Source organism: Amblyraja radiata, chromosome 12, assembly GCF_010909765.2.
Source record: "Amblyraja radiata isolate CabotCenter1 chromosome 12, sAmbRad1.1.pri, whole genome shotgun sequence".
NCBI lineage: Eukaryota > Metazoa > Chordata > Chondrichthyes > Rajiformes > Rajidae > Amblyraja > Amblyraja radiata.
Window position 1 is genome coordinate 15,048,205 of NC_045967.1, and position 27,923 is coordinate 15,076,127.

The window sequence follows — 27,923 nt, forward strand, 5'->3', positions numbered from 1 at the left end:
AGATCGACCTTGGGAGCTCCAACAGTGGGAGTCTGCGGACTTAACATAGTGGAGCTGGCGATCCCTGTTGGGGATCGACTTCGGAGCTCCAACCACGGGAGCCTGCGGACTTTAACATCATGGAGATCGCGGTTCTTGGATAGAGACCGACTTCGGGAGCTCCAGGCCGCAGTAGCTTCGACTGCCCTGAGCTTCGATCGCCGGCTGCGGGAACTTCGATCGCCCCGACAGATGGTTCGACTCCCCCGACCATGGGAGAATAAAGAGGAAAAATATTAGACTTTATTGTCTTCCATCACAGTGAGGAATGTGGGGAATCCACTGTGGTAGATCTTTATGTTAACTTTTATGCAGTTGTGTGTCTTGTTGTTTTTTTTGGTATAGCTGTTGCTGCCTTACAGTGCCAGAGACCGGAGTTCGATCCTGAACATGGGTGTATGGAGTTTGTGCGTTCTCCCTGTGACTGCGTGTGTTTTCACCGGGTGCTCCGGTTTCCTCCCACATTCCAATGACGTGCGGGTTTGTTGGTTAATTGGCTTCCGCAAATTGCCCCAAGTGTCGGATGCGATACTGGGATAACATAGAACTAGTGATCGCTGGTCGGCACGGACTCGTTGGGCCAGAGGACCTGTTTCCATGCTGAATCTAAAACTAAAAACTAAAGAGTAGGCTTCAGGCAGTGGGGTCCAGAGGCCAGCAGCAAATGTACCGGTGGGGACAGCTCGAGAGGTCGAGAAGGCACCGGAGTCCAGAGGCCGACAAGCTGGACCGGTGAAATTCTTCAAAGTAAAAGCAGGACTGTAGAATGTAATGCGTTGTTCACTATTCCTTCACAGTAAAAGCGGGACTGTTTGGATGTAATGCATTAGTCACTGTTATTAATAGTAAATCTGTGTGCATAGCAGGAATATGGTTAAAATGTTCTAAATGTCTATTAACATGAAATGTTGGTTAATAGTATAAATCTATTATTATAAGAATTAGTAATAGTCAGTGGGCTGGATCACTTCTTAGTGTGTAGAAGGATTAAGTCTAGTGCAGAATACACAGTGAGAGAAAAGAAGATAGTGCACCTGAATAGCAACAGGTAGCATGGCTTTGCAAATTGTAGGAAACGTGCCCCAGTTAGATTCTGGGTGCAATTTTGAGAAATGGACCAAAGTCTTGGAGGCGTGTTTCATTTCCAACGATATTGCTGCAGAGGAGAAGAAGAGAGCATGGTTCATATTAGGCATAGGAAGAGAGAGTTATCAAACCTTACGTATGTTACTGCTGCCAGCCAAGCCCACAGATAAAATGTATGAGGAGTGTAAGGAGGTATTAATGGCTCTTTTCTCGCCAAAACCTCCAAGGGCATCCAGAGGCAAGGAGCCTGAACTAAAGAGGGCAGAGAGTCTCTCAAAGGACCAAGGTCAAGTGCAAAAGGACAAAGGTCAAATGCAAAAGGACAAAGGTCAAGTGTAAAAGGTCAAATGCAAAAGGACAAATGTCAAGTGTAAAAGGTCAAATGCAAAAGGACAAAGGTCAAGTGCAAAAGGACAAAGGTCAAGTGCAAAGGGACAAAGGTCAAGTGCAAAGGGACAAAGGTCAAGTGCAAAAGGACAAAGATCAAGTGCAAAGGGACACAAGTCAAGTGCAAAATGACACAGGTCAAGTGCTAAGGGACAAAGGGCAAAGTGGCAGAAGTCAAAGGCAAAGAGATATTGCCATCCAAAGGGCAACCCTAGCTATTCAAGCTGCATTCAGGGGTATGAATGTACGGAAAGAAATCCGGAACAAACAGAAGGCAGCAACAGTAATACAAGCAGCATTTAGAAGGCAAAGAGTATACCGTCAATACAAGGCAATGAGATTGGCAGCTATAATAGTACAAACCCATTATAGGGCACACCTTCAAATGGAAAGTGATCGCAAAACTTACATGAAGGTACGCAGAAGCGTTGTACTGCTTCAGGCAGCCTACCGTGGAATGCTTGTTCGAAGGCAACTGCGGGGCATGCATAAATCTGTCAAGGTCATACAGACTTATTATCAGATGCATAAACAGCGTCAGTATTTTAAGAAACTACGCTGGTCTGCCATTGCTGTACAGCAACGATACAGAGCATGCCAGATAAGAAATGTCCAAGTGAGACAGTATAAGAGTTTGAGGGAAGCAGTGGTGTGTATTCAGGCCTTATACCGCGGGATCAAAGCCAGAGTATTGGTAGAGAAAACCAAGGCAGCACGCTGTATTAAGTCATTCATAAGAATGTGCATTACAAGAAAGCATTTCTTGATGCAAAAGGCGGCTGTAATCACTCTGCAAGCTGCATACCGTGGTTACCGATTAAGGGTACGGTACAGAGCTACGCGACAAGCAGTCATTTCGATCCAGAGATGGTACAAAGCATGCAAAATAGGGCATTCCCAGTTTGTGCAATATCAGTCAATGAGGGATGCAACTATTACCATTCAAACTGCCTACAAGAATATGGTGGTTAGGCAGTGGGTTAAGCAAAAGAGAGCTACTGTAAAAGTGCAGTCAGTACTCCGTATGAGTTGGTATAGGAAAGACCTAAGGAGACAAATAGATGCACAACAGAAAAGGCTGAAACGATACAAAAGGCTTAAACGATATAGGAAAGACTTCCTCAAACCGATTTATACAGCAGTTGTAGTGCAGTATTACTACAGTGCTTATGTAGTAAGAGAAATATACAGAGCGCAAATCAAAGCCACTGCTGTATTGCAAGGACAGTATAGATCCTACTTCTTGATGAATAACCAGAAAGGTGATTTAAGAAGACAAATAGACGAACAGCAGAAAAGGCTTAAACGTTGCAAAGAACGGTTAAATAAATGTGTGACGATGAGCAAAAAGCTGTTAACAGAAAAGTCTAAAGAAGAGAGGCTTGTCGGTCGAGACAAAAGTATTCAGGACCGATTGCGATTAGGACACTTCAGTATAGTCCAGCATGGAGCTTCCTTCACTGAGCAATGGACAAATGTTTATGCATTGCAGAATGTCATTATACAACAAGAGCAGATAAATGCGTAGCGCCAGGAAATTGAGCGACAGAGAGCGACTGAAAAACGAAAACCTGCAGTCATGTGTCAGATCCCACCTACAAATAAGGAACAGAAACAGAGGAAATGTTAACTTTAGCAGAATATCAAGAACAGGAAGAAATCTGCAAATTACATTAGGGTATTTAAAAAGGGAAGAGGCAGAGATACAGGTAGAGCTAGAGTGATTAGAAAGATGAGTGGAATTAACCATTATAAGTGCTAAGTTTAGATACAGTTTACAATTATGAGGATGTAATGTCAGATGACTGTAATAATATAATTTTGCAACAGTGTGTTAATCAATTATATTTAATGTAGTAGAAATGGTGTTATTCGCCTCCAAGCTAAAGGGGGAGCAGTGTAAAGTATATAATGTAAATGGTGTTACCTGCCTCCAAGCTAAAGGGGGAGCAGTGTAATGTATATCATGTAATTAGCATATGTTATGTCTTGTGCGAGGGGACGCATGCACTAGAGGAGACTCATGGTGGCGTCCTACAATAAAGAAGCTGGTTAGTTTACTCCTGTATCTGAGAGTTCTTTTGAGTCAGTTCCAAGTACCCAAAATACACTACACCCGGGAAGTCTCAAAGAGCAGACCTGCATTTCCTGTCAAATATCTGAGGCATTTTGGAGAGACACAAGACTGCAGGATTTGGAATCTTGAGCAAAACACAAAGTGCTGTAGGAACTCAGCAGGTCATGCAGCATCTGTGGAGGGAATGGACCGACGACGTTTCAGATTGGTACTCTCTTCAGAATAGCTTTCTGAAGAAGGGTCCCGACCCAAAACATTCCCTCCATAGTTGCTGCCTGACCCACTGAGTTCCTCCAGCATTTTATATTTTACAATATATTTTACCTGAGGCATTTTGGCAGCTTCTAAACATTCTGGCATTCAAAGATGTTGAAAACTGAACTGAAGCAAATAGATATTGAAAAATGAAGCAAGAAGGTTGAATTAAAAGCACACAAAATCAAATAGAAATGGATATTTTTATTACTTGCCTTCTCCATTCTTCTCTCAAACCAAAGATCCAAAACTAGCCTCTTACAATCAATGGCGATTAATCCAATGGCAGATCTGCCCCAGTGTAACATCGGAGTTGCGATCTCCACAGGGGTCAATGAGCGATGCTAGTCAGACTGGGCTTCACCAGGATCCCAGTGGAGCGGGTACTGGGGCTATTGACAGACTCAGTGCCATCTGTCACCTAGTCTTGCTCCCACAGCCCCAGCATAAATCCAGCATCTCCTTCCCTTCCCACGCCACCTCCCTTCAAAACCATCAACTGGAGTCAACACTAATCCAGAAATATTACTGAGCCTTCTGCTGCAAATTAGATATTCTGGGCGCTTCTAAAAAAAACATTTCCTCTCTGTCTAAAATCCTATACCGCTAGCTGGTCCACAATGCATGACTGATTGAGGGTGGCAGGGTGGCGCAGTTGGTAGAGCCACTGCCTCACGGCGCCAGAAACCCTGGTTCGATCCCGACCTCGGGTGCTGTCTGTGTGGAACTTGTATATTCTCACTGTGACCGCATGGGTTCCCTCCAGATGTTCCGGCTTCCTCCCACATTTGTAGGTTAATTGGCCTCTGTAAATTGCCGCACGTGTGTAGGGAGCAGGTGCGAAAGTGGGAAAACATGGAATTAGTAGATTGAAGAATGGGTGATTGATGGTCGGCTTGGGCTTGTTGGGCCAAAGGGCCTGTATCAATGTTGTATCTTTCAACCACAAATATTATATTCCTTTGATAAATAGTCACTCTTGTATATCTGTTCTGAAAATGCCTGTTATATATATATAACTCTTGTAAGTTAATTGGCTTCTGTCAATTACCCCAAGTTTGCAGGGAGTGGGTGAGAAAGTGGGATAACATAGAACTAGTAGATTGATGAATGGGTGATTGATGGTCGGCCTGGACTTGTAAGGCCAAAGAGCCAGATTCCAATCTGTATCTTTTAATCAATTCAATTCATTAGAACATAGGACATAGAACAGTACAGCACAAGAACAGCCCGCAATGTCTTTGCCAAACATATTGCTAAGACCATTCCTTATCCACCTGCACATAATCCTTGTCCCTCCATTCCCTGCATATCCATATGCCCATCCAAAGGTCTGTTCTAAACCACTATCGAGCCTACCATTTTAAGCCCTTGAAGTGAAATATCAACATTTATTTGATCTCAGATCTCCCATTCAGACTGACCTGAGGTTCGAGCAGCAGAGAGTGCATTTGATTCAGTGTGGGAGCCAAGGGTACATCAAGACCAATTATACGTGATAATTATTCAATGCAGTAACGATGTTATTAAGCAACATGTTCACTGCTGGAATGCTTCAGCATCTTTCATAAAGGTTTTCCAGCTGTAATGATTTTTATTAGCAGACACTTATTCTCGTTGAGGATCTATTATAAACAAAATGTTGGAAGAACTCAACAGGTCAAGCAGCATATGTGGAGGCAAAAGATTTTGAGTTAATCCTGCATCAGAATGTTCTCAATCTTGATCCAGGATCTCGATGTGAAACCTTTTTTCACACATTTAGCCTCCATAGATGCTGATTGACCCACTGAGTTATTCCAGCATTCTGTGCTATTGTTCCAGTATCTGCAGTCTCTTTTCCATCTGCTGCTTTTGGTGCTCCCAATGTGGCCTCCATTACATCGGCAAGACCAGGCGTAGACTATGCGGCTATTAGGGATAATTTACCAAAGCCAATTAACCTACAAATCTGTACGTCTTTGGTGTGTGGGAGGATACCGGAGCTCCCGGGGAAAACCCACGAGGTCACAGGAAGAACGTACAAACTCTGTACAGACAGCACCCGATGTCAGGATCGAACCAAGGCCTCAGGCGTTGTAAAGGCAGCAGCTCTACCACTGCTCCACCGTGCCGCCCATTCTCCAGGAGTCCTTCTCCTGCAGGGTTTGGACAGGCAAAGGTGGGTGAAGTGTCTTGCCCAAGGTAAGTCCACAGGTCACAATCACTTGCCTGATTACCTTTTATCTGCAACCAGAACCAGGTGAACTCTTTCCAATTATATTCCAAACTGTTTTCTAACAGAAGTGGCAGAAAAAAAATCATTGCGAGATGTCTCCACCCTGCAACGCAAGCACAGGGATCCATTAGGTAATCACAGCATAAAGTCACACAGGAAGGCTGTCTTGTGCTCTTGTGTAAAGCTCATAATTTACCTAAAATATTCATAACGGAGAGAAATCCTATCATATTAACTCGTTTGCTGTCTGACCCACTCTCTGCTTGTGCTCTCCGCTCCACTGTTCACAACCCCTTTTGAGAATGATTTACAGGCTGCATTTGTAGGTGTTATGATCCATGCAGCAATATGTTTGTGCTATCATTAGGTCGTAAAGGAAAGATCATGCTGCTTCTTACAATTCCCAACAAACCAGTGTGCTACACTGAGCTGGACACTGGAAACCTATTTAAGAGGTACGTGAATATATATTTCATAACATAGTTTAATTTAGTTCGGAGATAGAGTGGGAAAACGGGATCCTTCGGCACACCGAGTCCATGCCAACCAGTGATCCCCGCACACTAACACTATCTTACACATACTAGCGACAATTAACTAGCCAATTAACCGACAAACCTGTACGTTTTTGGAGTGTGGGAGGAGACCGGAGATCACGGAGAAAACCCACGCAGAAGAACGTACAAACTCCGTACAGACAGCACCCGTAGTCAGGATCCTACCCTGGTCTCTGGCTCTGTAAAGGGCCTGTCCCACTGTACGAGGTAATTCAAGAGTTATCCCGAGTTTCCCCTGATTCGAACTCGGAGAATTACGGTAAGAGCCGTTCGTAGGTACTCGGGGCTCTCGTGGACATTTTTCAACATGTTGAAAAAACTTCACAAGCTTACCGCGTTTCCCGAGTACCTGCTGTTAGCGTTACGAGCCGCTAAGAGACGTCCCGAGTTCCTACGTGCCGCTACGTAATTCTACGTACTTACCACGAGTTTGATTTTTTTTTAAACTCGGGAGAGCTCTTGGGCAAACACGTATAGTGGGACAGGCCCTATAGGTGGCAACGCTACCACTGCGGCTCCATGCCACCCAATAATTGCACCCATATTATGTAGACTATTTTGGAAACATATTAATATACAGTGTCTTTCCCTGTCAGGATACATCAAAGCTTGCTTTGGCAACAGCTCTTTCCAGGACTGCAAGAAATTGAAGAGAGTTTAGGTGTATTATTGTGACGTACACCGAGGTATAGTGAAAAGCTCTGTATTGCATGCTATCCAATCAGATCAGATAACACTATACATACATACAATCAAGTCAAACTCAAGTGCAATAGGTAGAGCAGAGGCAAAGATACAGGGTGCAGAATATAGTTCTCAGCATTGTTGTGGATGTAGCTTAGTCCATTACAGACTTTCCAACAAGGGCAGCACGGTGGTGCAGCAGTAGAGTTGCTGCCTTCCACCTCCAGAGATCCGGGTTCGATCCTGATGATGGGTGCTGTCCATACGGTGTTTGTACACTCTCCCCTTGAGGGTGTGGGTTTTCTTTGGGTGCTCCGGTTTCCTCCCAGGTTTGTAGGTTAATTTGGCTTTAGTAAAAATTGTAAATTCTCCCTAGTCTGTAGGAGAGTGCAAGTGTACCGGGATCGCTGATCGGCACAGACACAGTGGGCTGAAGGGCCTGTCCCCATGATGTATCTCTAAACTAAACTAAACATTGACTCAATCTACACTTCCCGCTGCCCTTGGGAAAGAAGCCAATATAATCCAGGACCATTTTCATCCCGCTCGTTCACCTCTTCTCATTTTTCCCGTTGGGCAGAAGATACAAAAAATTGAAAGCACATACCACTAGATTCAGGACCAGCTTCGTCCCCACTGTTATCAGACTACCTAAATGTCCCCGGATAAGCTAGTGTGCAGTCTTGATCTTCCAACCTACCTCATTGTGGACCTTGCACTTCTTTTGTCAGCACTTTTTCTGTAGCTGTAATGCTCTATCACCATAACACTATATTCTGCACTTTGGTACTTTTCACTTTGCACTACCTGTTGTGTGTATGGCTTGATGTCCACACGTCCAGTGTAATTAGACTGGAGAGAACTCAAATAAAGTTTTTCACTTTATTTCTTTTTTTTCACATGTGGCTCAATACATGTGACAATAATAAATCAATTTTGGTCACCATGTTATAGGAATTATGTTGTCAAGCCTAAAATGATGTTTAGAGAAGATTTACCAGGATGTGGCCAGGACTCAAGAGATTGAGCTGTAGGGAGAGGTTGAGCAGGCTATGACTCTATTCCTTGGAGCGCAGGAGGGGTGATCTTATAGAAGTGTACAAAATTATGAGAGAAATAGATCGGGTAGATGCACAAAGTCTCTTGCCCAGAGTAGGGGAATCGAAAACCAGAGGACATAGGTTTAAGGTGAGGGAGGAAAGATTCAATAGGAAACTAAGAGGTAACTTTTTCACACAAAGGGTGGTGGGTGTATGGAACAAGCTGTCAGAGGAGGTAGTTCAGGCAGGTGCTGTCACAACTGTTCAGAGGCATTTAGATAGGTACATAGATAGGATAGGTTTAGAGGGATATGGGCCAAATACAGGCCCAGTGTAGATGGGAAATGTTGCTCGGTGGGGACAAGTTGGGCTAAAGGGCCTGTTTCTATGCTGTATGACTCTAATGACTCTATGAGCCGCTGAGTTACTCCCACACTTTGAGTCTATCTTTGGTGCATCTGCAGTTCCTTCATGCGCTATTCAGTAACACATTCAGAAAAAGAACACTAAAATAGAAGGCCCATCAGACATGGATTGTTACTTTATTAACAAGCCAAACAAAAACAAAGCACTTATTGGTGGATTGCTCTAGCTTTTGAGACTGCATTTATAACCCCGTTATTGCCATAAATTCAGGTGAGACCTCAGTAGTGTCAGCAAAATGTGTATCTGCTGCCATCTAGTGGTCATTGTGAGATGCTGAGAATGCATCACCAACTTCAATGGTTCAATGGTTTCGTTATTATCAGGTGTAATAAGTGCGATCACAGGGAATCACAGTGGCGCCGCGGTAGGGTTGCTGCCCTGCAGTGCTGGAGACCCGCATTCGACCTGACCACAGGTGCTGTCTGTACGGAGTTTGAACAGAGAGAAATTGTAGAGATCTGGGAATGGAGAGTAACGGTGGGGCGATCGGGAGGGACTGGGACAATTAGCAAAGGAGCTGAGGTGTCTGTGCTATGATCAGGAACAATTACATTGCATGGAACTACTTTCAATCAGACCATATGACCAAAAGATATAGAAGCAGAATTAGGCCATTCTGTCCTTCGAATCTGCTCCGCCATTCCATCATTGCTGATGCATTGACCTCTCAACCCCATTCTCCTGCCTTTGCCCGATAACCCCTGACACCCATACTAATCATGGTCCTTTCAATCCACAGAATAAAATTACCCAATGTCTTGGCCTCCGCAGCCGTCTGTGGCAATGAATTCCACAGATTCAGCACTCTCTTGCTGAAGATATTTCTCCTCATCTCCATTCTAAAGATCCATCTTTATATTCTGGGGCTGTGCCCTGTGGTCCTGGACTCTCCCACTAGTGGAAACATCTTCCCCACATTAACTATATCTAAGCCTTTCATTACTTGGCAAGTTTCAATGAGATTTCCCCCTCAGTTTTCTATACTCCAGCCAGTACAGTCACAGAGCTCATCATACGTCCAGTGATTAGAAAGCAGCACAGTGGCGCAGCAGTAGAGTTGCAGCCAGAGACAGAGACCCGGGTTTGATCCTGACTATGGGTGCTGTCTGTACGGAGTTTGTACATTCTCCCCATGACCTGCGTGAGTTTTCTCCGGGTGCTCCGGTTTCCACCCATACGCCAAAAACCTAGAGGTTTGTAAGTTAATTGGCTTTGGTAAAATTGTAAATTGATCCTAGTGTGTGTACGAAAGTGTTGCTTGTCGATGCAGACTCGATGGGCTGAATAGCCTGTTTGCATGCTGTATCTCTAAACTAAAATTAAACTAGCAGTGAACAATTGCTATCTCAGTGCAAATATCGTTTTGTTTCTAGTTCGCTGGGAGTTTACATTGATTGCATCAATACAATCTGCATTTCAGGGGAAGTTTAATCAATTAATACTGAAGATCTGGGTTCAACAAACCAAACCCAACCAAATTCAAAACTGCCTGATTATATAAATGATAACTTAACCAAAGATAAAATTATATGTCAAACAATTGAACCAGAATCCTGTGGAGAATAAATCTGTAATGGCTAAATAAACATCGAACATACACTTTCATCATTGTCTACAATTGTCAAAGATCATTTTGGTCGCGTTTCATGCTTTAGGATTTTCATTGAGAATTTGAAGAGAGGGGTATTTTTGGACAAGGCTCATAGTTTGTTTGCATAGAATTTAATGGTTTATCATTTGTTTTTATTGTACATAAAAGGACTTTTATTGTTTCTATTTCAGATTTCCGGCACACCCGAATTGGGAGTTTTAAAATGACTGGGCATGTGGGATCAGGAGTGCTGGAAATTAAACAGAGGGAAAACCTGTTTTCATAGTCATTGAGTCAATCATTGAGTGTAGGGCAGCATTGTGGTGCAGTTGGTAGTGTTCCATCCTCACAACATCAGAGACCAAGGTTCGATCCTGACCCATAGTGCTGTCTGTGTGGAGTTTGCACATTCTCATTGTGGCCGCGAGCATTTCCTTTGGGTATTCTGGTTTTCTCCCACATCCCAAAGATGTGCGTGTTTTTTTGGTTAATTGGGCGCTGTAAGTTGCCCCTAGTGCGTAACGTGGATGATATAAATTGCCCTTAGTGTGTAACATAGAACTAGTGTGATCCGCATGATCGATGGTCGGCGTGGACTCGGTGAGCTGCAGGGTCAATACAATACAATACAATACAATCAGTTTTATTCGTCACATTGCACATAAAGTGCAAGTGAAATGAATTTGCCAGCAGCGGTACAATGAGAAAGAACACACAAAAACACAATAAAATTTTAACACAAACATCCACCACAGCATTCATCACTGTGGTGGAAGGCACCACAGTGATGAATGCTGTGGTGGATGTTTGTGTAAAAAAAAATTTGTGCCAGGCCCACCAAAGTCTGTTTCCATGCTGAATCTCTAAACTAAACATACAGCAGAAAAACAGGCACTTCAGCCCACCAGATCTGTGCCAACCATCAGGGACACAGGAGACAGTTTCGTCCCAGCTGTTATCAGGCAACTGAACCATCCTACCAACAACCTGAGAGCAGTCCTGACCAACCATCTCCCTCATTAGAGACCCTCAGACTATCTTTAATCAGACTTTACTGGACTCTACCTTTCACTGAACGTTATTCCCTTTATCCTGTATCTGTACACTGTGGACAGCTTGGTCGTAATTAGGTATAGTCTTTCCGTTGACTGGATAGCACGCAACAAAATGCTTTTCACTGTACCTCGGTACACGTGGCAACAATAAACTAAACTAAATTAAACCAAGCATGGAGGCAAACAATAAGCCACTGATCTTTAATGGAGATTCTGCAGCACAATGCAACTACACTACAGGTGATGCATACCAGGAGGGATGTGAATGCATGGGAGCAGATCCTGAGAAGGTTTGCCATCTTCCTGCCTGGGATGGAGAGCTTCATTTAAGGTGAGAGGGGTAATGTTTAAAGGAGGCAAGCAGGGCAAGTCTTTTACACAGAGGGTAGTAGGCCATGGGATTTGAGGAGAGACCTGATAGAAGTTAAAAAAATTAAGAGAGGCATAGATATGGTAGATAGTCTGAACCTTCATCCCTATTTGAAAATGTTGAAGACTATAGGGCATAGCTTTAAGGTGAAAGTTTGAAGGAGATGTGTGGGGCAAGTCTTTTACACAGAGAGTGGTAGGGATCTGCAACATGCTACCAGGGGTGGTGGTAGAGGCAGATATGATAGTGGCTGTAATGATGTGACCCGAACATACGTTAAGATACAACACATATTTATTAAATCATTTACAGCATAGGATCTGCAGTACGTTATAGCTCCGAGCTGCTACATCTACTGCCTGGCGTAGGCGAGCTCTTGATATTATAAAGCATGTACTAGGCGAAGCTACCACTAACAAACACTATAATTGGCTAGCATGCAATGGCCAATCTACAGTGGCGTTTAAGATAGGCACATTGATATGCAGGGAATGGAGGGATATGGATCATGTGCAGGCAGATACAGTAAGTGTTGTTTATCTTGGCATTATGTTCGGCGTGGACATTGTGGACGGAATGGCCTGTTCCATTGCTGCACTGTTCTATGTTTTATAGTTATGGGGAGGGGAAGGATAGAATCAACCAATCAAGTTTTATTCGTCACTTGCACATAAGTGCAAGTGAAATGAATTTATCAGCAGCGGTACAATAAAAAACAACACACAATACACAATCAAAATACAAACATCCACCACAGCATTCATCACTGTGGTGGAAGGCACAAAATTTGGCCAGTCCTCCTCCATTTCCCCCTGTGGTCGGGACCTCAACCCTCCGCAGTTGCCGCTGCGGGCGTTCAGATGTTCAGACAATGTAAGTCCAAGTAAGTCCTGAATCGGTGCCTTCCCACCGGAGACGCGGCTTCAAGATGGTGTAGGCCACAGGCCGGCGGTCGAAGATTTAAAGTCCCCGCCGCGCCGCAGCCAGAAGCGCCGCAGACTGCAGGGTCGCAGGGCCGGCGGTCAGAGCTCCTCTACAGGGCTCCCTGGCGAGGGGCCCACTCCGTAGGTAAGTCCCCGCTGCACCCGCGGTAGAAGTAGGCCGCGGGGCGGCAGTCGGAGCTCTTCTCCTCCGGGGTCTCCAACGAGGTTTCCCAGGCTGCGGACACTGCACCAGCTGGAGCTCCGCAGACCGGGGCTTCAGGCTACCGCGGGCCAGCGAACGGAGCGCTCTCCTCCGGCAACCCCCGGCGACGGCTCGCTTGCTCCGCGACAAACATCCGTGCGTCTCCGGGTTTGTTAGACTGGGTTTGTTTACCAAGAGTGGGGGAGGAACTCATGCTGCTATGTGAAATTATGAAGGGGTTGATAAGGAAAACAGTGGGAATCTCTTCCCCATTACAGAGGTGCCTAACACTAAAGGCCACAGAATTAAGGCAAGGGGTTAAATGATTTAGAGGGGACTTGAGAAAGAAGTTTCTCATCTATAGGAAGGTTGGACCTTGGTGAAGGAGGGAAGTACTCTAACAAGTTTCTAAGCAGACGCTTGAACTGCCAACATATTAAAGACTACAGACTGTCCTATAAATGGGATCAACAGAGTTGGGTGGTGTTTTTTTAGAGATACAGCATGGGAGCAGGCACTTCACCCCACCAGGCCGGTGCTGACCATCGATCACCATTCACACTAGTTCGATGTTATATCACTTTTCCATCCACTCCTGTCACACCACGGGTAATTTTACAGAGGCCAATTAACCTACAAACTCGCACGTAATTGTGATGGGGAAGGAAACTGGAGCACCCGGGGGAAACACATGCAGTCACAGGGAAAATGTGCAAACGCCACAATGACAATACCCGAGGCCAGGACCGAGCTCGGGTCTCAGGCGCTGTGAAGCAGAAGCTCTACCACTGTGCCGCCCTTACTTGATGATCATCATGGACAAGTTGGATCTAAGGGCTTGTTTTAGTGCAGTATGCCTGTATGACTCGATGATACCCAGGTCAAGAAAACTGTTCCGTTTCCTGTCCTGTGAAATGGAAGTGCTTCCATTAACAAAACCACAAAACTAGGATCAAACATCTTGGGGGGAAAAAACCATGGAACAAACTCTCTTGTGAAAGCCTAGGCCTAGTTGAAGCTTGTCTAGTAGATGAGCTAAAAAAAGACACACAGTGCTGGAGTAACTCAGTGGGTCAGGCAGCATCTCTGGAGAACGTGGATAGGTGACGTTATCGGAACGGGGCCCATTTTTAGTCTGAGCAAAGTTGTGAATCTAGCATCAAAGTTTCAGACATTCAGACTATATATCCTTTGGGCACATTTGGAGAACAGGAGGGACAGTAATGACACTGCAAAGTCAAACCAGCTCATTCTTTCACACACTGACTGATTTATTTCAGCATTTAGTTCAATGACAAAAAATATCTTTAGCTGGGTGTCTGAGTCATCGTCAGCTAATTCAACTTTTGGTGACTAAGACCAATTAATCTCTCCTTCCCCTTGCCTTCTTCACCCCCCCCCCCCCCCACCCCCCAACCCTCCTGTCACTCCCGCTGATTTTTAGGTTCAGATTTATTATTGTCACGTGTACAGTGAAATACTTTTGTTTCTGTCGTACCCAATCAACAGATAATATTGAACATGAGCATAATAAAACCAAATACATGTACAAAATGTAGAGTCAAGAGAAAAATACCAGAACGCAGAATACAGTTTCTCAACGTTGTAGAGCAACAATTCCAGAGAAAAAGTCCAAATTCCGCAATGAGGTAGGTTGGAAGATCAGGACAATACCCGAAGATATGGAAGGACCGTTCAGAAGCCTGAGAACAGAGGGAAAGAAGCTGCTCCTGAGTCTGGTGGTACGCGCTTTCAAGCTTCTGTATCTTCTGCCTGATGGGAATGGGGAGAGGATGGAATGACCGGGGTGGGACAAGTCTTTGATTATTGTGGCTGCTTTTCTGAGGCAATGAAGTGTAGATGGAGTCAATGGTAGGAAGTCTGGTCGGTATGATGGATGGGTTACTACCACAACCCTCTGCCACTTTTTGTGGTCTTGGGCAGAGTTGTTGCCAAACCAAGCTGAGGTGCAACCCAACGGCAAGTTTTCAATGTGTAGGGAGGAACTGCAGATGCTGGTTGAAACCGAAGACAGACACAAAATGCTGGAGTAACTGAGTGGGTCAGGCAGTAATCTTATGTGTTAACTTTACTTGCTATGACCTAAGAATAAAAGAAAAGCTTGCATTTCTATAATGGCTTTCATGTAGTCCCAAAGTGCTTCACAAACTATGAGGTACAATATACTTAACGGCTGAAATGGCAGAACCCATTGCGACAATTTATTTTCAATAAGCTCACACAAACAGAAAAGTGATCATAACAAATTAATCTGATCTTGTAATAATGAGTAAGGGACAAACATTGACCAGAACTAGTGATAACACTCCTGCTTTCTATTAAATTATTGCTTTGGCAGCTTTTTTGTCCAATGGAGAGGACAGATGAGACCTTAGTTTAACATAGTCAGGCAGCATCTCTGGAGAACATGGATAGGTGATGTTTCAGTTTGGGACCATTCTTCAGACTCAAGGAACTACAGATGCTGGTTTACAAAAAAAAGACACAAAGTGCTGGAATAACTCAGCGGGTCAGGCAGCCTCTCTGGAGAACATGGATGTCACATCCTGGCCCCAGATGTGAAGTAATAATAATATTGACACCTTATTAAGAGGTGTTCTCCGTGTTTATTAAATCACACAGTCACAGCTTCCATCTTGGCTTACACAGCCCCACCCGATCTGATCTCCAGGTCATCTGGTACATGACAATGGATAGGTGACGTTTTGGTTTGAGACCCTTCTTCAGACTCAAGGAACTGCAGACACTGGTTTACAAAAAAAGACCAGTATGCACTTGTATGGTTTCCCAAGTTCCTTGGGTTTTCTCCACGCCAATAGGGCTTGCCTTCTTGGGGAGACGTGTGCATAGAAGCTGTTGCTCTTTAGTGCCCTGTAGCAGTGATTTGACCACCAAGAATACTATCCCTTCACTGCATCCTGGTCATGACATTCACTTGTAATAAGACCCATAGCCTCTCAGTTTCACCATTTCGTATTCAGATTTGCGATCAGTTTGCAACACTATTACTTATTGTCCATCCCTAATTGCCCCACTGAAGGCGGCGGTGCGATGCTTTCTCGAACCACTGTAGAAATGCTTGACCAATGTAGGGTGGGTTGTTGCAGGGTTTAGATCCGGTAACTTCGAAAGGATGGTTTCCAAGATATGTTTCCAAATCAGGATAGTGTGCAGCTCGGAAACCTTTCTATTCATGGACCTGTCCAAATGACTTCTAAATATTTTCTTCTTGTGGCCTTGCTGAACTTCTGTGGCTCATTTTGCAGATGGTATGAAAGGACACACGGTGTACCAAAGCAAAAGGAGGTGACTGTTTAGGGGAGGAGATGGGGGTGACAATTATCCAAACTACTTTATCCTGATATCAAGTTTGAGAGGGTGCAGAAAAGATTCACGAGAGATTTGCCAGGACTGGAGGAATTCACTGAAGAGAACGGCGGCGCGGTGGTGCAGCTCGTAGAAACAAGACACAAAGTGTTGGAGTAACTCAGGCAGCATCTCTGGAGAATTTGGATCGGCGACGTTTCTTCTCGGGACCCTCTTTCAGATTGATTGGGAAGGGAGGGAGGAAGAAAGCAGGAAGGAAGAGGCAGGGGGAAAGGCAAAGTCTGGCAAGCGATAGGTGGACACAGATGAGGGAGGCGTCAATTGGCAAATGGGTGGACAAAGGCCAGAGATGAAAAGACCAAGAGTGTGAGATAAGATGATAAGGAGAGAAGAGGCATGAAATGTGAAGCCGGAGGAAAGAATATGTGAGGAAGGGGATGAGGGGGGGAGAAATGGATGCACATCCAGTTGGGACACAGGGAAGAGATGGGTGGAAATGAGGGGGGGAGTGTAGTTGGATGAACTGACCAGTAACATAATTCCTTTGGACTGCTTCATTGTGAACCTTTGGCACTGTTTTCTGCGGCTGAATGAATAGTTTGATCTCCTGCTCTTCTTACCCATCTTTAAAGAAGATATTGTCAGGAAAAGGAAATTCATTTTCACTAGGCAGCAAAGATGACCCGACTGCCTTATCTAACAACCAACAAATTGAACAAGTGTAGCAGATCTTGATAATCCATCAGCCCACATTCTCCAGGCCAGGCAAACCTGCTTAGTTTGAGCAGGGATGAAGGGACAGTTTTTTCCCCAGCTGTTATCAGGTAACTGAACCAATCTATCAACAATTAGAGAGCGGTCCTAAGTTACGATCTACCTCATTGGAGACCCTCGGACTATCATTAATCGGACTTAACTGGACTTTATCTTACACTAAACGTTATTCCCTGTATCATGAATTTGTGTACTGCAGACAGCTCTATCATAATCTTGTCTTTCCACTGACTGGTTAGCATGCAACAAATGTTTTTCACTGCACTCAGTACATGTGACAATAAACTAAACTAAACTAAATTAATATTGCATTGAATTTAGGCTCCATAGAAACATAGAAAATAGGTGCAGGAGGAGGCCATTCGGCCCTTCAATGTGATCATGGCTGATCATCCACAATCAGTAACCCGTGCCTGCCTTCTCCCAAAACCCCTTGATTCCGCTAGCCCCAAGAGCTCTATCTAACTCTCTAAAATTCATCCAGTGAATTGGACTCCACTGCCTTCTGTGGCAGAATTCCATAAATTCTAACTCTCTGGGTGAAAACATTTTTTCTCATCTCAGTTTTAAATGGCCTCCCCTTTATTCTTAGACCGTGGCCCATGGTTCTGGACTCCCCCAACATTGGGAACATTTTTCCTGCATCTAGCTAGTCCAGTTCTTTTATAATTGTATATGTTTCCATAAGTATCACTCTCATCCTTCTAAATTCCAGTGAATACAAGCCCAGTCTTTCCTCATATGACAATCCCGCCATCCCGGGGTTTAACCTTGTGAACCTACGGTGCACTCCCTCAATAGCAAGGATGTCCTTCCTCAAATTTCTGTAAATTTTACTAGTATTCATTTTAATTTTATCATCTAAATCATTAATACATATTGTAAATAGTAGCGGCCCCAGCACCGAGCCTTGCGGCACTCCACTCGCCACTGCCTGCCTTTCTGACAGGGACCCGTTTATTACTACTCTTTGTTTCCTGTCTGCCAACCAATTCTCTATCCATGTCAATGCCCTACCCCCAAGACCAGGTGCTCTACTTTTGCACACTAATCTCCTGTATGGGACCTTATCAAAGGCCTTCTGAAAGTCCAGATACACTATATCCACTGGCTCTCCTTCATCCATTTTACTTCATGGTCCTCAAAAATCTCGCTCCTTTCTTGAAAAGTGGGATAACAATAGCTACCCTCCAATCCACAGGAACTGATCCTGAATCTATAGAACATTGTAAAATGATCACCAACGCATCAACGATTTCTAGAGCCACCTCCATGAGTACCCTGGGATTCAAACCATCAGGCCCTGGGGATTTATCAGCCTTCAGTCCCATCAGTCTACCCAATACTATTTCTCGCCTAATGCAAATTTCATTCAGTTCCTCTGTCTGCCTAGATCCTGTCTTCTAATACATCTGGGAGATAGTTTGTGTCTTCCTTAGTGAAGACAGAACCAAAGTACCTGTTCAACTCTTCTGCCATTTCATTGTTTCCCATAATAATTTCACCTGTTTCTGCCTTCAAGGGACCCATGTTTGTCTTTACTTATCTTTTTCTTTTAAGGGCCTGTCCCTCATAGGCGATTTTTCAGCGGACTGCCGGCGACTGTCAAGTTCGCGGCACTCGCCTGAAAAACCGGGAACTGGAACGGCGAGTGTAGGGTGGAACACACACACACACATACAAACACATCGCAAAGGAGGGGGCCAGGGAGTGCTGTCTGAAATTCACACAGTGCCAAGCCAAGGTGATACAGCCACACACCGCGATGAACAGGAAGGTTAAGACGGCTAGCACAGTGTACGGTAAGCCCTTTAAAAGAGGGGGAGGGGGAGGGGAGAAGGGGGGGGGGGGGGGAGAAGGAGTGGAGACACTTTTTTAAGAAGCCATACAACTTTTAATAAGCCAGAGATACACAGCTGTGACGTTTGGCGGACATTTAACATTACCAGTCGATTATCCTTGGTTATGAAAACTCGTGCTTATGTTTTTTTTCCCAATGAGCCAATGAAAATGCCCGGTCAGTAAAGGCAGTTAAATAAAACTACCGACTACCTCGACTACCTATAACTACATGGCGACCCCACTACAACTGCACCCACGACTACAGGATTATCGATTATCTCCATGGCGAGCAATTTATGGTCACAGAGAAATTTTCAACCTATTGAAAAATTTTCGCCGACCATACTGAGGCCGCGACTAGTTCCCAGAATGTGGGAACTCCTCGCGACCATGAAGGAGACTCATCAGAGACCACCAGCGAACATGTGGCGACCATGTTGCGATCCTGTGGCGATCATGAGGTGAGCGCAGTCTCCTGCACTCGCCTAAAAAGTTGCCTAAGTGGGACAGGCCCTTTAACACATCTAAAGAAGCTTTTACTATCCTTTATATTTATGGCAAGCTTACCTTAGTACTTCATCTTTTCACCCCATATTGCCTTTTGTTACCTTCTGATGTCCTTTGAAAGTTTCCCAATCCTCTGGCTTCCCGCTACTCACTGCTGTGTTATACACCTTTTCTTTTAGTTTTATACCGTCCCTAATTTCCCTTGTCAGCTACGTTTGCCTCCTACTCCCCTTAGAATCGTTCTTCCTTTTTGGAATGATATGATCCTGCATCTTCTGGATTATGCCCAGAAATTCATGCCATTGCTCTTCCACTGTCATTCTTGCTAGGATCCTTTTTCAGTCTACCTGGCCAACTCCTCTCTCATGCCTTCATAGTCCCCTTTGTTCAACTGCAACACTGACACTTTTGATTTAAGCTTCTCCCTCTCAAATTGCAGATTAAAACTAATCATATTATGGTCACTGCCTCCTAGCGGTTCCTTTACCTTATCCAATTATATAAACTCAGTTCTCTTTCATTAAATCCCTCTAGAAGCTACTTGACAGGATGAAACAATATTATATCCACCTGTGGCAGTTTTCCTGCCAAAAGCTAGGGTGCAAATTTAAAATGAGCTTAGTTTAGTTTAGTTTGGTTTAGAGATACAGCGCAGAAACAAACCCTTCGGCCCACCGAGTCCACGCCAACCTAATCTCTGCACACTAACACTATCCTACACAATTGGGACAATTTACAACTTTACCAAGCTAATCAGACTACAAACCTATACGTCTTTGGAGTATGGCAGGAAACCGGAGCACCCAGAGAAAACCCATGCAGGTCATGGGGAGAACGTACAAACTCCATATGGACCTCATCCGTAGTCACAATCAAACCTGGGTCTTTGGCGCAATAAGGTAGCAACTATACCACTGTGCCGCTGTGCTGCCCAAATGAGAGTTTATGAGAGTTATTTTTCAAATGTATCAAACTATAATACCAACTAATATCTTTACTAGTAGAAAATAGATGAGTCATAGCCATAGTCATAGAGTCATAGAGTTATACAGCTTGGAAACAGGCCCTTCGGCCCAACTTGCCCACACCGACCAAGACTAGTGAAGAACATTAAGTGTGGGAATCACTCACCAGGTCAGGCAATATCCCTTGAAGAAATTGATAGACGACCCTTCTTCACCCGCTGCTGCACCCGCTGAGTTGGCGGGGGGGGGGGGGGTGGGGTGGGAAGGGGGTGTCTCATTGAAACTTACCAAACAGTGAAAGGCCTGAATATAGTGCATGTGGAGAGGATGTTTCCACTAGTGGGATAGTCTAGGATCATAGGGCACATCCTCAGAATAAAAGGGACATATCTTTAGAAAGAAGATGAGGAGGAATTTAAATGTTTTAATGAGAAAGAAGTGACAAATCATAATGGACATTTGTTTGCGATATTTCTTGCAGTCCATACTTATCACTTAGTTTAGTTTAATATAGTTTAGTTTAGTTTTAGTTTAGAGATACAGCACGGAAACAGGGCAGAACACGGAAAAAGGAGATGAAATGCCGAGGCTCTACAAGGCGCTGGTCAGGCCGCATTTGGAGTACTGTGAGCAAATTTGGGCTACGTATCTAAGGAAGGACGTGCTGGCTCTGGAGAGGGTCCAGAGGAGGTTTACAAGAATGATTCCAAGAATGAGTGGGTTAGCATATGATGAGCGTGTGACAGCACTGGGCCTCTACTCGCTGGTGTTTAGAAGGTTGAGGGGGGACCTCATTTAAATTTACAGAATAATGAAAGGCATAGATAGAGTGGATATGGAAAGGATGTTCGACTGGTGGGACAGTCTAGGACCAGAGGTCATAGTCTCAGAATTAAAGGGCTCTGTTTCAGAAAGGAGGTGAGTAGAAACTTCGTTAGTCTGAGAGTGTTTAATAGACAATAGACAGTAGACAATAGGTGCAGGAGTAGGCCATTTGGCTCTTCGAGCCAGCACCGCCATTTAATGTGATCATGGCAGATTATCCCCAATCTGTACCCCGTTCCTGCTTTCTCCCCATATCCCCTGACTCCGTTATTTTTAAGAGCCCTATCAAGCTCTCTCTTGAAAGCATGTGCAACATTGCCACAGAGGGCTGTGGAGGCCAAGTCAGTGGATATTTTAAGGCAGAAATAGACAAATTATTGAATAGAACGGGTGTCAAGGTTATGGGAGAAGACAGGAAAATGGGATTAGGAGGCAGAGATCAGCCATGATTGAATGGCGGAGTGGACTCAATGGGCCGAATGACCTAATTCTACTCCTATAACTTGTGAACGTGAATTTCTATAGTCAGAGGGAAATTAATCTGTGGAACTCATTGCCACAGACGACCATGGAAACCAAGTCATTGGGCATGTTTAAAACGGGGATTGACATATTCTTGATTAGTAAAGGTGGCAAAGGTTATGAGGCGAAGGCAGGAGAATGGGGTTGAGATGGAAAGATAGATCAGCCCTGATTGAATGGCAGAGTAGTCAATTGGCCAAATGGCCTAATTCTACTCCTATGACTTATGAACTTATGAACTACTTATGTTGCCACTTTGAGGGAGTTAAGAACTTGGATCATAATATCCATCTATATGTACATCCACAACCTAGCCACATGAAGCTAGCCATCTACTAAAGTGAAGTGGTTTACTGTATGTAGCAATTTATGGATTCAAAATACATCTGTAGTCATTCTCTTCGTTCTCTCCACCCACAACTCCATTTTTCTGCAAATGAAATCCCTATTTTTTTTACTGCTGCATAGCTAAGGAACGTAGACCTGATTCACTCTCCACACTGACTCCCTGAATACTTCAGACAGTTTCTGCTTTCATCTCAAAGTATACTACAGTTAGTGGAGCTCTTTGGAAGTGCAATCATTTTTATGATAAAGATGAGTGTTTTGTGCTTCAAAGGATTTTCTTGAAAGATATTTTGGTGATTTTGAATCGTTGGGGGCTTTTTGCCCTGGAGCGTAGGAAGCTGATGGTGACCTTCTTGAGCTTCATGGGCATAACAATGGTGAATGGTCACAGTTTTGTTCTCAGGCTTGGGGAGGGCACTGGTTTAAGGTGAGAGGGGAAAGGTATAAAGGAGAGCATATATTTAAAGGTATAAAAGGTAGGTATAACGGTATAAAGAGGGTCGAGATTTAAGGTGAGAGGGGAAAGGTATAAATGAGATGTATAAATGGGATAAAGTGCAGTAGTATGCATATATAGGGTGGTACAATGTGGCAGGAGTACAATTGATGCTTTACTGTGCCAGAGACCCGGGTTGCATATTGACTGCGGGTGCTTATCGGTTAGGAGTTTGTATGTTCTCCCCATGACCACGTGGGTTTTCTCCGGGTGCTCTGGTTTCCTTCCACACTCCAATGACAAACAGGTTTGTAGGTTAATTGGCTTCTGTTAAAAATAATTGTAAATTGTCCCTAGTGTGTAGGATGGTGCTAGTGTATGGGGTGCTCACTGGTCGGCACAGACACGGTGAGCTGAAGGGCCTGTTTCCACCCTGTATCTTTAAACTAAGCGAAAGGAACCCAGGGATAACACTTCACACAGTGGGTATACGGAACAAGCTGGCAGTGGAAGTACTGCCCTATGATTAGTGTGTCGTTACTTTCTTGTCAAATGGTGGGAAAGGTTGACACTACTGCGCATCACGATATTAAACAAATGCCAATAAACACAGTGGTGCATTTGGTAGAGTTGCTGCCTCACAGCACCAGAGACCTGGGTGCTGCCTGTGTAGAGTTTGTACAGTCTCCCTACGACCATGTGGGTTTTCTCCGGGTGCTCTGATTTTCTCCCACATCCCAAAGATGTGTGGATTTGTAGATTAACTGGCCCTCAGTAAAAGCACCCCCAGTGTGTAAGGAGTGGATGTGAAAATGGCATGACATAGAACTAGTGTGAATGGGTGATTAATGTTCGATGTGGACTGGGTGGGCCGCAGGGCCTGTTCCATGTTGTATCTTTTAATCAAAAAGAGTGTGGAGCTCCATCTGTGCCTTATCAATAGTATTCCTTTGACAAATTGCCACCCATGTAATTCTATTCTGAAAATGCCAGTCCTATGATAATTTCTCTATTCTAACACTTGAGGAACACTTTAGCGGTGGCAGAGTGGCATAATGCGTGGCACAGTGGCTTAGCAGTAGAGTCACTGCCTTACAGCACCAGCGGCCCAGGTTCAAACCTGGCCTCATGTGTTGTCTGTACAGAGTTTGTACGTTCTCCTTGTGACCCCGTGGGTTTTCTCCGGATGCTCCAGTTTCCTCCCACTCTCCAAAGTTGTGCAGGTTTGCATATTTATTGACTTCAATATAATTGTGAATTAAACCTCGAGAGTAGGATAGTGCTAGCGTACAGGGTGATTGCTGGTCTCGGTGGGCTGAATCCATGCTATATCTCCAAACTAAACTAAACTAATCTAAACATCTTTATGGTCGGGTTAGAGCGCAGCTGTTTCAAACAAAGTGTGTTAAATGTGTCAGAACTTCTGCCGACTTGTACATCAAGTTGTCTATCGCAGTGAAGGGATCTGATTTAGCTTCAGGTTCTGGTTTAGGATCACGTTTAGGTTGAGATTTATTATTGTCACATGTACCAAGGTATGGTGAAAAGCTTTCTTTTTGCCTGCTATCTGTTATGTATTGCCCGGAACAATAACCACAATGGAGTAAGTAATTTACCAGTATTTTACAAATTAACTTTAAACTCGATACATCAACGTAACCCACATAAAATGGTTGCAGCTGATCACACCGTAACCCGGCCAAGTTCCGCGCAAGACTCATGTCACCTTCCTCTGATTGAATGATGTTTCCATTCTACCGCCTACATACGCACCTGTGTGACGTTCCTGGCCGGAAGGGATGCCGGCACGCGTGTGTGTAACATGCTGGCACACGTTGGCATAAGATGCCGGCATATGTGTGCGTAAGATGGCCACACACATTTGCGAAAGATGCTGGCACACATGTGCGTATGATGGCCACACACATTTGCATAAGATGCCAGCACATGTGTGCATAAGATGGCCAGGCATGTGCGTAAGATGCCAGCACATGTGTGCGTAAGATTGCCACGCATGTGCGTAAGATGTCACCACACATGTGCTAAGATGGCCACATGCATGTGCGTAAAATGGCCACATGCCTGTGCGTAAGATGCCACCACATGTGTGCGTAATATGCCAGCACAGGTGTGCGTAAGTTAACCGTTTAGGATGGTACACTGTCCATTCAGCACAAATAATACTATACATAAATACAACCAAGTCAAAGTCAAGTACTATAGGTAGAGCAAAGGGGAAGATACAGAGGGCAGAATATAGTAAAGATAGACACAAAATACTGGAATACTCAGCAGGACAGGCATCATCTCCGGAGAGAAGGAATGGTGATGTTTCGGGTCGAGACCCTTCTTGCAGAATATTGCTCAGCTAGATTATGGAAGGACCATTCAGAAGCCTGATAACGGAGGAGAACGGAGACGTTTTTTCCTCAGTGTGGTGGTGCACACTTTTAATTTTCTTTACACTGTGACAGATGGGAGTGGGGAGAAAAAGAAATAACCGAGGTGGGAAAGATCGTTGATTATGTTGGCTGCTTTTCCTAGGCAGCGTGAAGTGCAGGTGGAGTCAATGGTGGGGAGTCTGGTGTGTGTGATGGACTGGGCTACATCCACATCTGTCTGCAATATCTTGCAATCTTGGGCAGAACTGTTTCCAAACCAAGCTGTGATGCATCTCGACAGTATGAGCTGAGGTGAGGCAGCTAGTCCAGTGCCTCAGTACTGGGTAGAATGTTGGTTAATGCAACATGGCAACAATTCTCTTGATCCTGACCATAACTGGCGTTCCTCTCTGGGCAAGTTAGGTTAGTGCTGCATAAACTTCCTGCCATCATTTCAGCGTGGCCACTAGATGGTGCAGGTGAACTAAGATTTATATTGATGTATTACTTTGCTTGAAAATGGACCTTCCGTGGAGGATAGCAGTATAACAGAGAACAGTACAGTGTAGGAAGGAACTGCAGATGCTGTCTTATACCGAAGAAAGACACAATGTGCGGGAGTAACTCTGCGGGTCAGGCAGCATCTCTGGAGAAAAGGAACAGGTGACGTTTCGAGTTGGTACCCTTCTTCAGACTATTGTAGGAAGGAACTGTAGATGCTGGTTTAAACCGAAGAAAGATACAAAGTGCAGGAGTAACTCAGTGGGTCAGGTAGCATCTCCGGAGTGTAAGTGTGCATGAGTGTGTGAGTGTGTGAGTGTGTGTGTGTGTGTGTGTGTATGTGTGTATGTGAGTGTATGTGTGTGTGTGTGTATATGGGGGTGTGTGTGTGTGAGTATGTGTAAGTGTGTGTGTGTGTGTGTGTGTGTGTGTGTGTGTGTGTTTGTGTGTGTGTGTGTGGGTGAGTGTGTGTGTGAATCTGTGTGAGAGTGTGTATGTGTGTGAGTGAGTGAGTGAGTGAGTGAGTGAGTGAGTGAGTGAGTGAGTGAGTGAGTGAGTGAGTGAGTGAGTGAGTGTGAGTGTGTGTGTGAGTGTGTGTGTGAGTGAGTGAGTGTGTGAGTGTGTGAGTGAGTGTGTGTGTGTGTGTAAGTGTGAGTGTGGGTGTATGTGTGGGTGTGAGTGTGTGTGTGTGTGTGTGTGTGTGTGTGTGTGTGTGTGTGTGTGTGTGTGTGTGTGTGTGTGTGTGTGTGTATATTGGAATTGGTGGAGAGGTGGAATATTGTGTTGGGGGACCAGCCCTCCCGTGTGAAGCTGGGACCCAACGAGTCCCACTTAGTCTAGTCCTTCCTATATTGGTAATCAAATATCATAAAATGTTAACTTTAGTAAAATCATAAATGCAAAACAAAAAAAAGCAAATTTGTTGTTTTACTTAATCATTGGCCTTTTTAATCCAGATAATGCAAGTCTACTGATGCAGCCTCAAAGCCTGGCAATCTATCCTTTAAAACCCAGATTACTTCATGATTTTGTGATCTCAAATATTGTCAGTAATGAATCACAGTATAGTCTTCTCCAGAGCTGATCGTTCTGCCTTCAACTATCAGAATGGAAAGCTCCGAAACAAATGAGCGCTGATAGACTCGCTACCCCCACAGCACCAGAGACCCAGGTTCAATCCTGACCTCTGGTGCTGTCTGTGTGGAGATTACACATTCTCTCTGAGACCACATGGGTTTCCACCAGCGGTTCCGGCTTCCAAATCAAATCAAATCAACCTTTATTGTCATCTTGCAAAGCAACAGTTGTACAGTGCAAAATGAGAAGACGTTTCCCATGGAATACCAGAGCATCGCACATAAAACTTAAACATTTCACACATAATAACAGTAAAAACAATCCAGTCCCTGATGAAACAGTATAAATAGTTTAAAACAGCAACATTAAAATACAGTAAAAACAGTCATTAAAATGTCCAGGGCAGCTGATTTGAGTTGCCAGTGCCAGAGTTATTAAATTGTCAGTGCAAAGCAGCAGAATCAGGTGGAGTGTTCAAGAAGGAACTGCAGATGCTGGAAAATCGAAGGTACACAAAAATGCTGGAGAAACTCAGCGGGTGCAGCAGCATCTATGGAGCGAAGGAAATAGGTAACGTTTCAGGCCGAAACCCTTCTTCAGAATCAGGTGGAGTGACTGTTTAGCAGCCTCACAGCCTGTGGCAGGAAGCTGTTTAGCAGTCTGGTAGTCTGGGCTTTGATGCTACGGTATCTGTTGCCTGATGGCAGGAGATCCAGATGTGTGTGGAGGGGGTGCAGTTTGTCCTTAGCTATTCTCAGAGCTTTTTTCAGACAGCGGCTCTGGAAAAGTTCTTGTACCGAGGGTAGGGAGACGCCAATGATCCTCTCTGCTCCCCTCACTACCCTCTGCAGAGCCTTCCTGTCTGAGCAGTTACAGTTGGAGTACCACGTGTTCATGCAGTACATGCGTACAGACTCCACCGTGCCCCTGTAAAAAGTCCTGAGGATGTTGGTGGGGAGTGAGGCCTGTTTGAGTTTCCTCAGGAAGTGCAGTCGCTGATGGGCCCGTTTGACAATCCCAGTGTTGTTCCTGGACTTGCAGTATGTGGGAGGTCAAGGACACTGCTGGTGCCTCTGGCTGCTACAAATGTGGCAAGTGCATCCAGGTAGAGCTCCTGAAGGGCCGTGTTGGGGAACTGGAGAAGCAAGTGGATGACCTCAGGTTCGTCCGAGAAACGGAGTCGTTCCTTGACAAGTCCTACAGTAAGATTGTTATACCTAAGGTACTGGAAGAGAGAAGGTGGGAGACAGTGAGAAAGGGAGGGAAGCATGGAATGCAAACATCCCCGGGTGTTGTACCTCTTGTGAACAGGTTCACCCACTTAGAAGCTGTCGGAAGAGAAGACGTTTATACACTGAGCGGCGGACTGGCTTGCGATGCGAATAGGGCTGTTGAGCCAAAACCAAAAAGGCCAAAGTCGGGCAACGCCATTGTAGTGGGAGACTCCAATGTGAGAGGTACGGACAGGGGTTTCTGCGGCAACAGAC

General features: G+C 44.7%; 1 long non-coding RNA gene across 1 annotated transcript; it reads left to right on the forward strand.

The window, feature by feature from the left end:
• The first annotated feature begins 4,631 nt into the window (after positions 1 to 4,631).
• Positions 4,632 to 14,501, forward strand: LOC116979374. Its single transcript, XR_004413688.1, has 3 exons — positions 4,632 to 4,681; positions 8,305 to 8,307; positions 14,490 to 14,501. It is a non-coding gene; the product is annotated as an uncharacterized LOC116979374 (long non-coding RNA).
• The last annotated feature ends 13,422 nt before the right edge of the window (positions 14,502 to 27,923 follow it).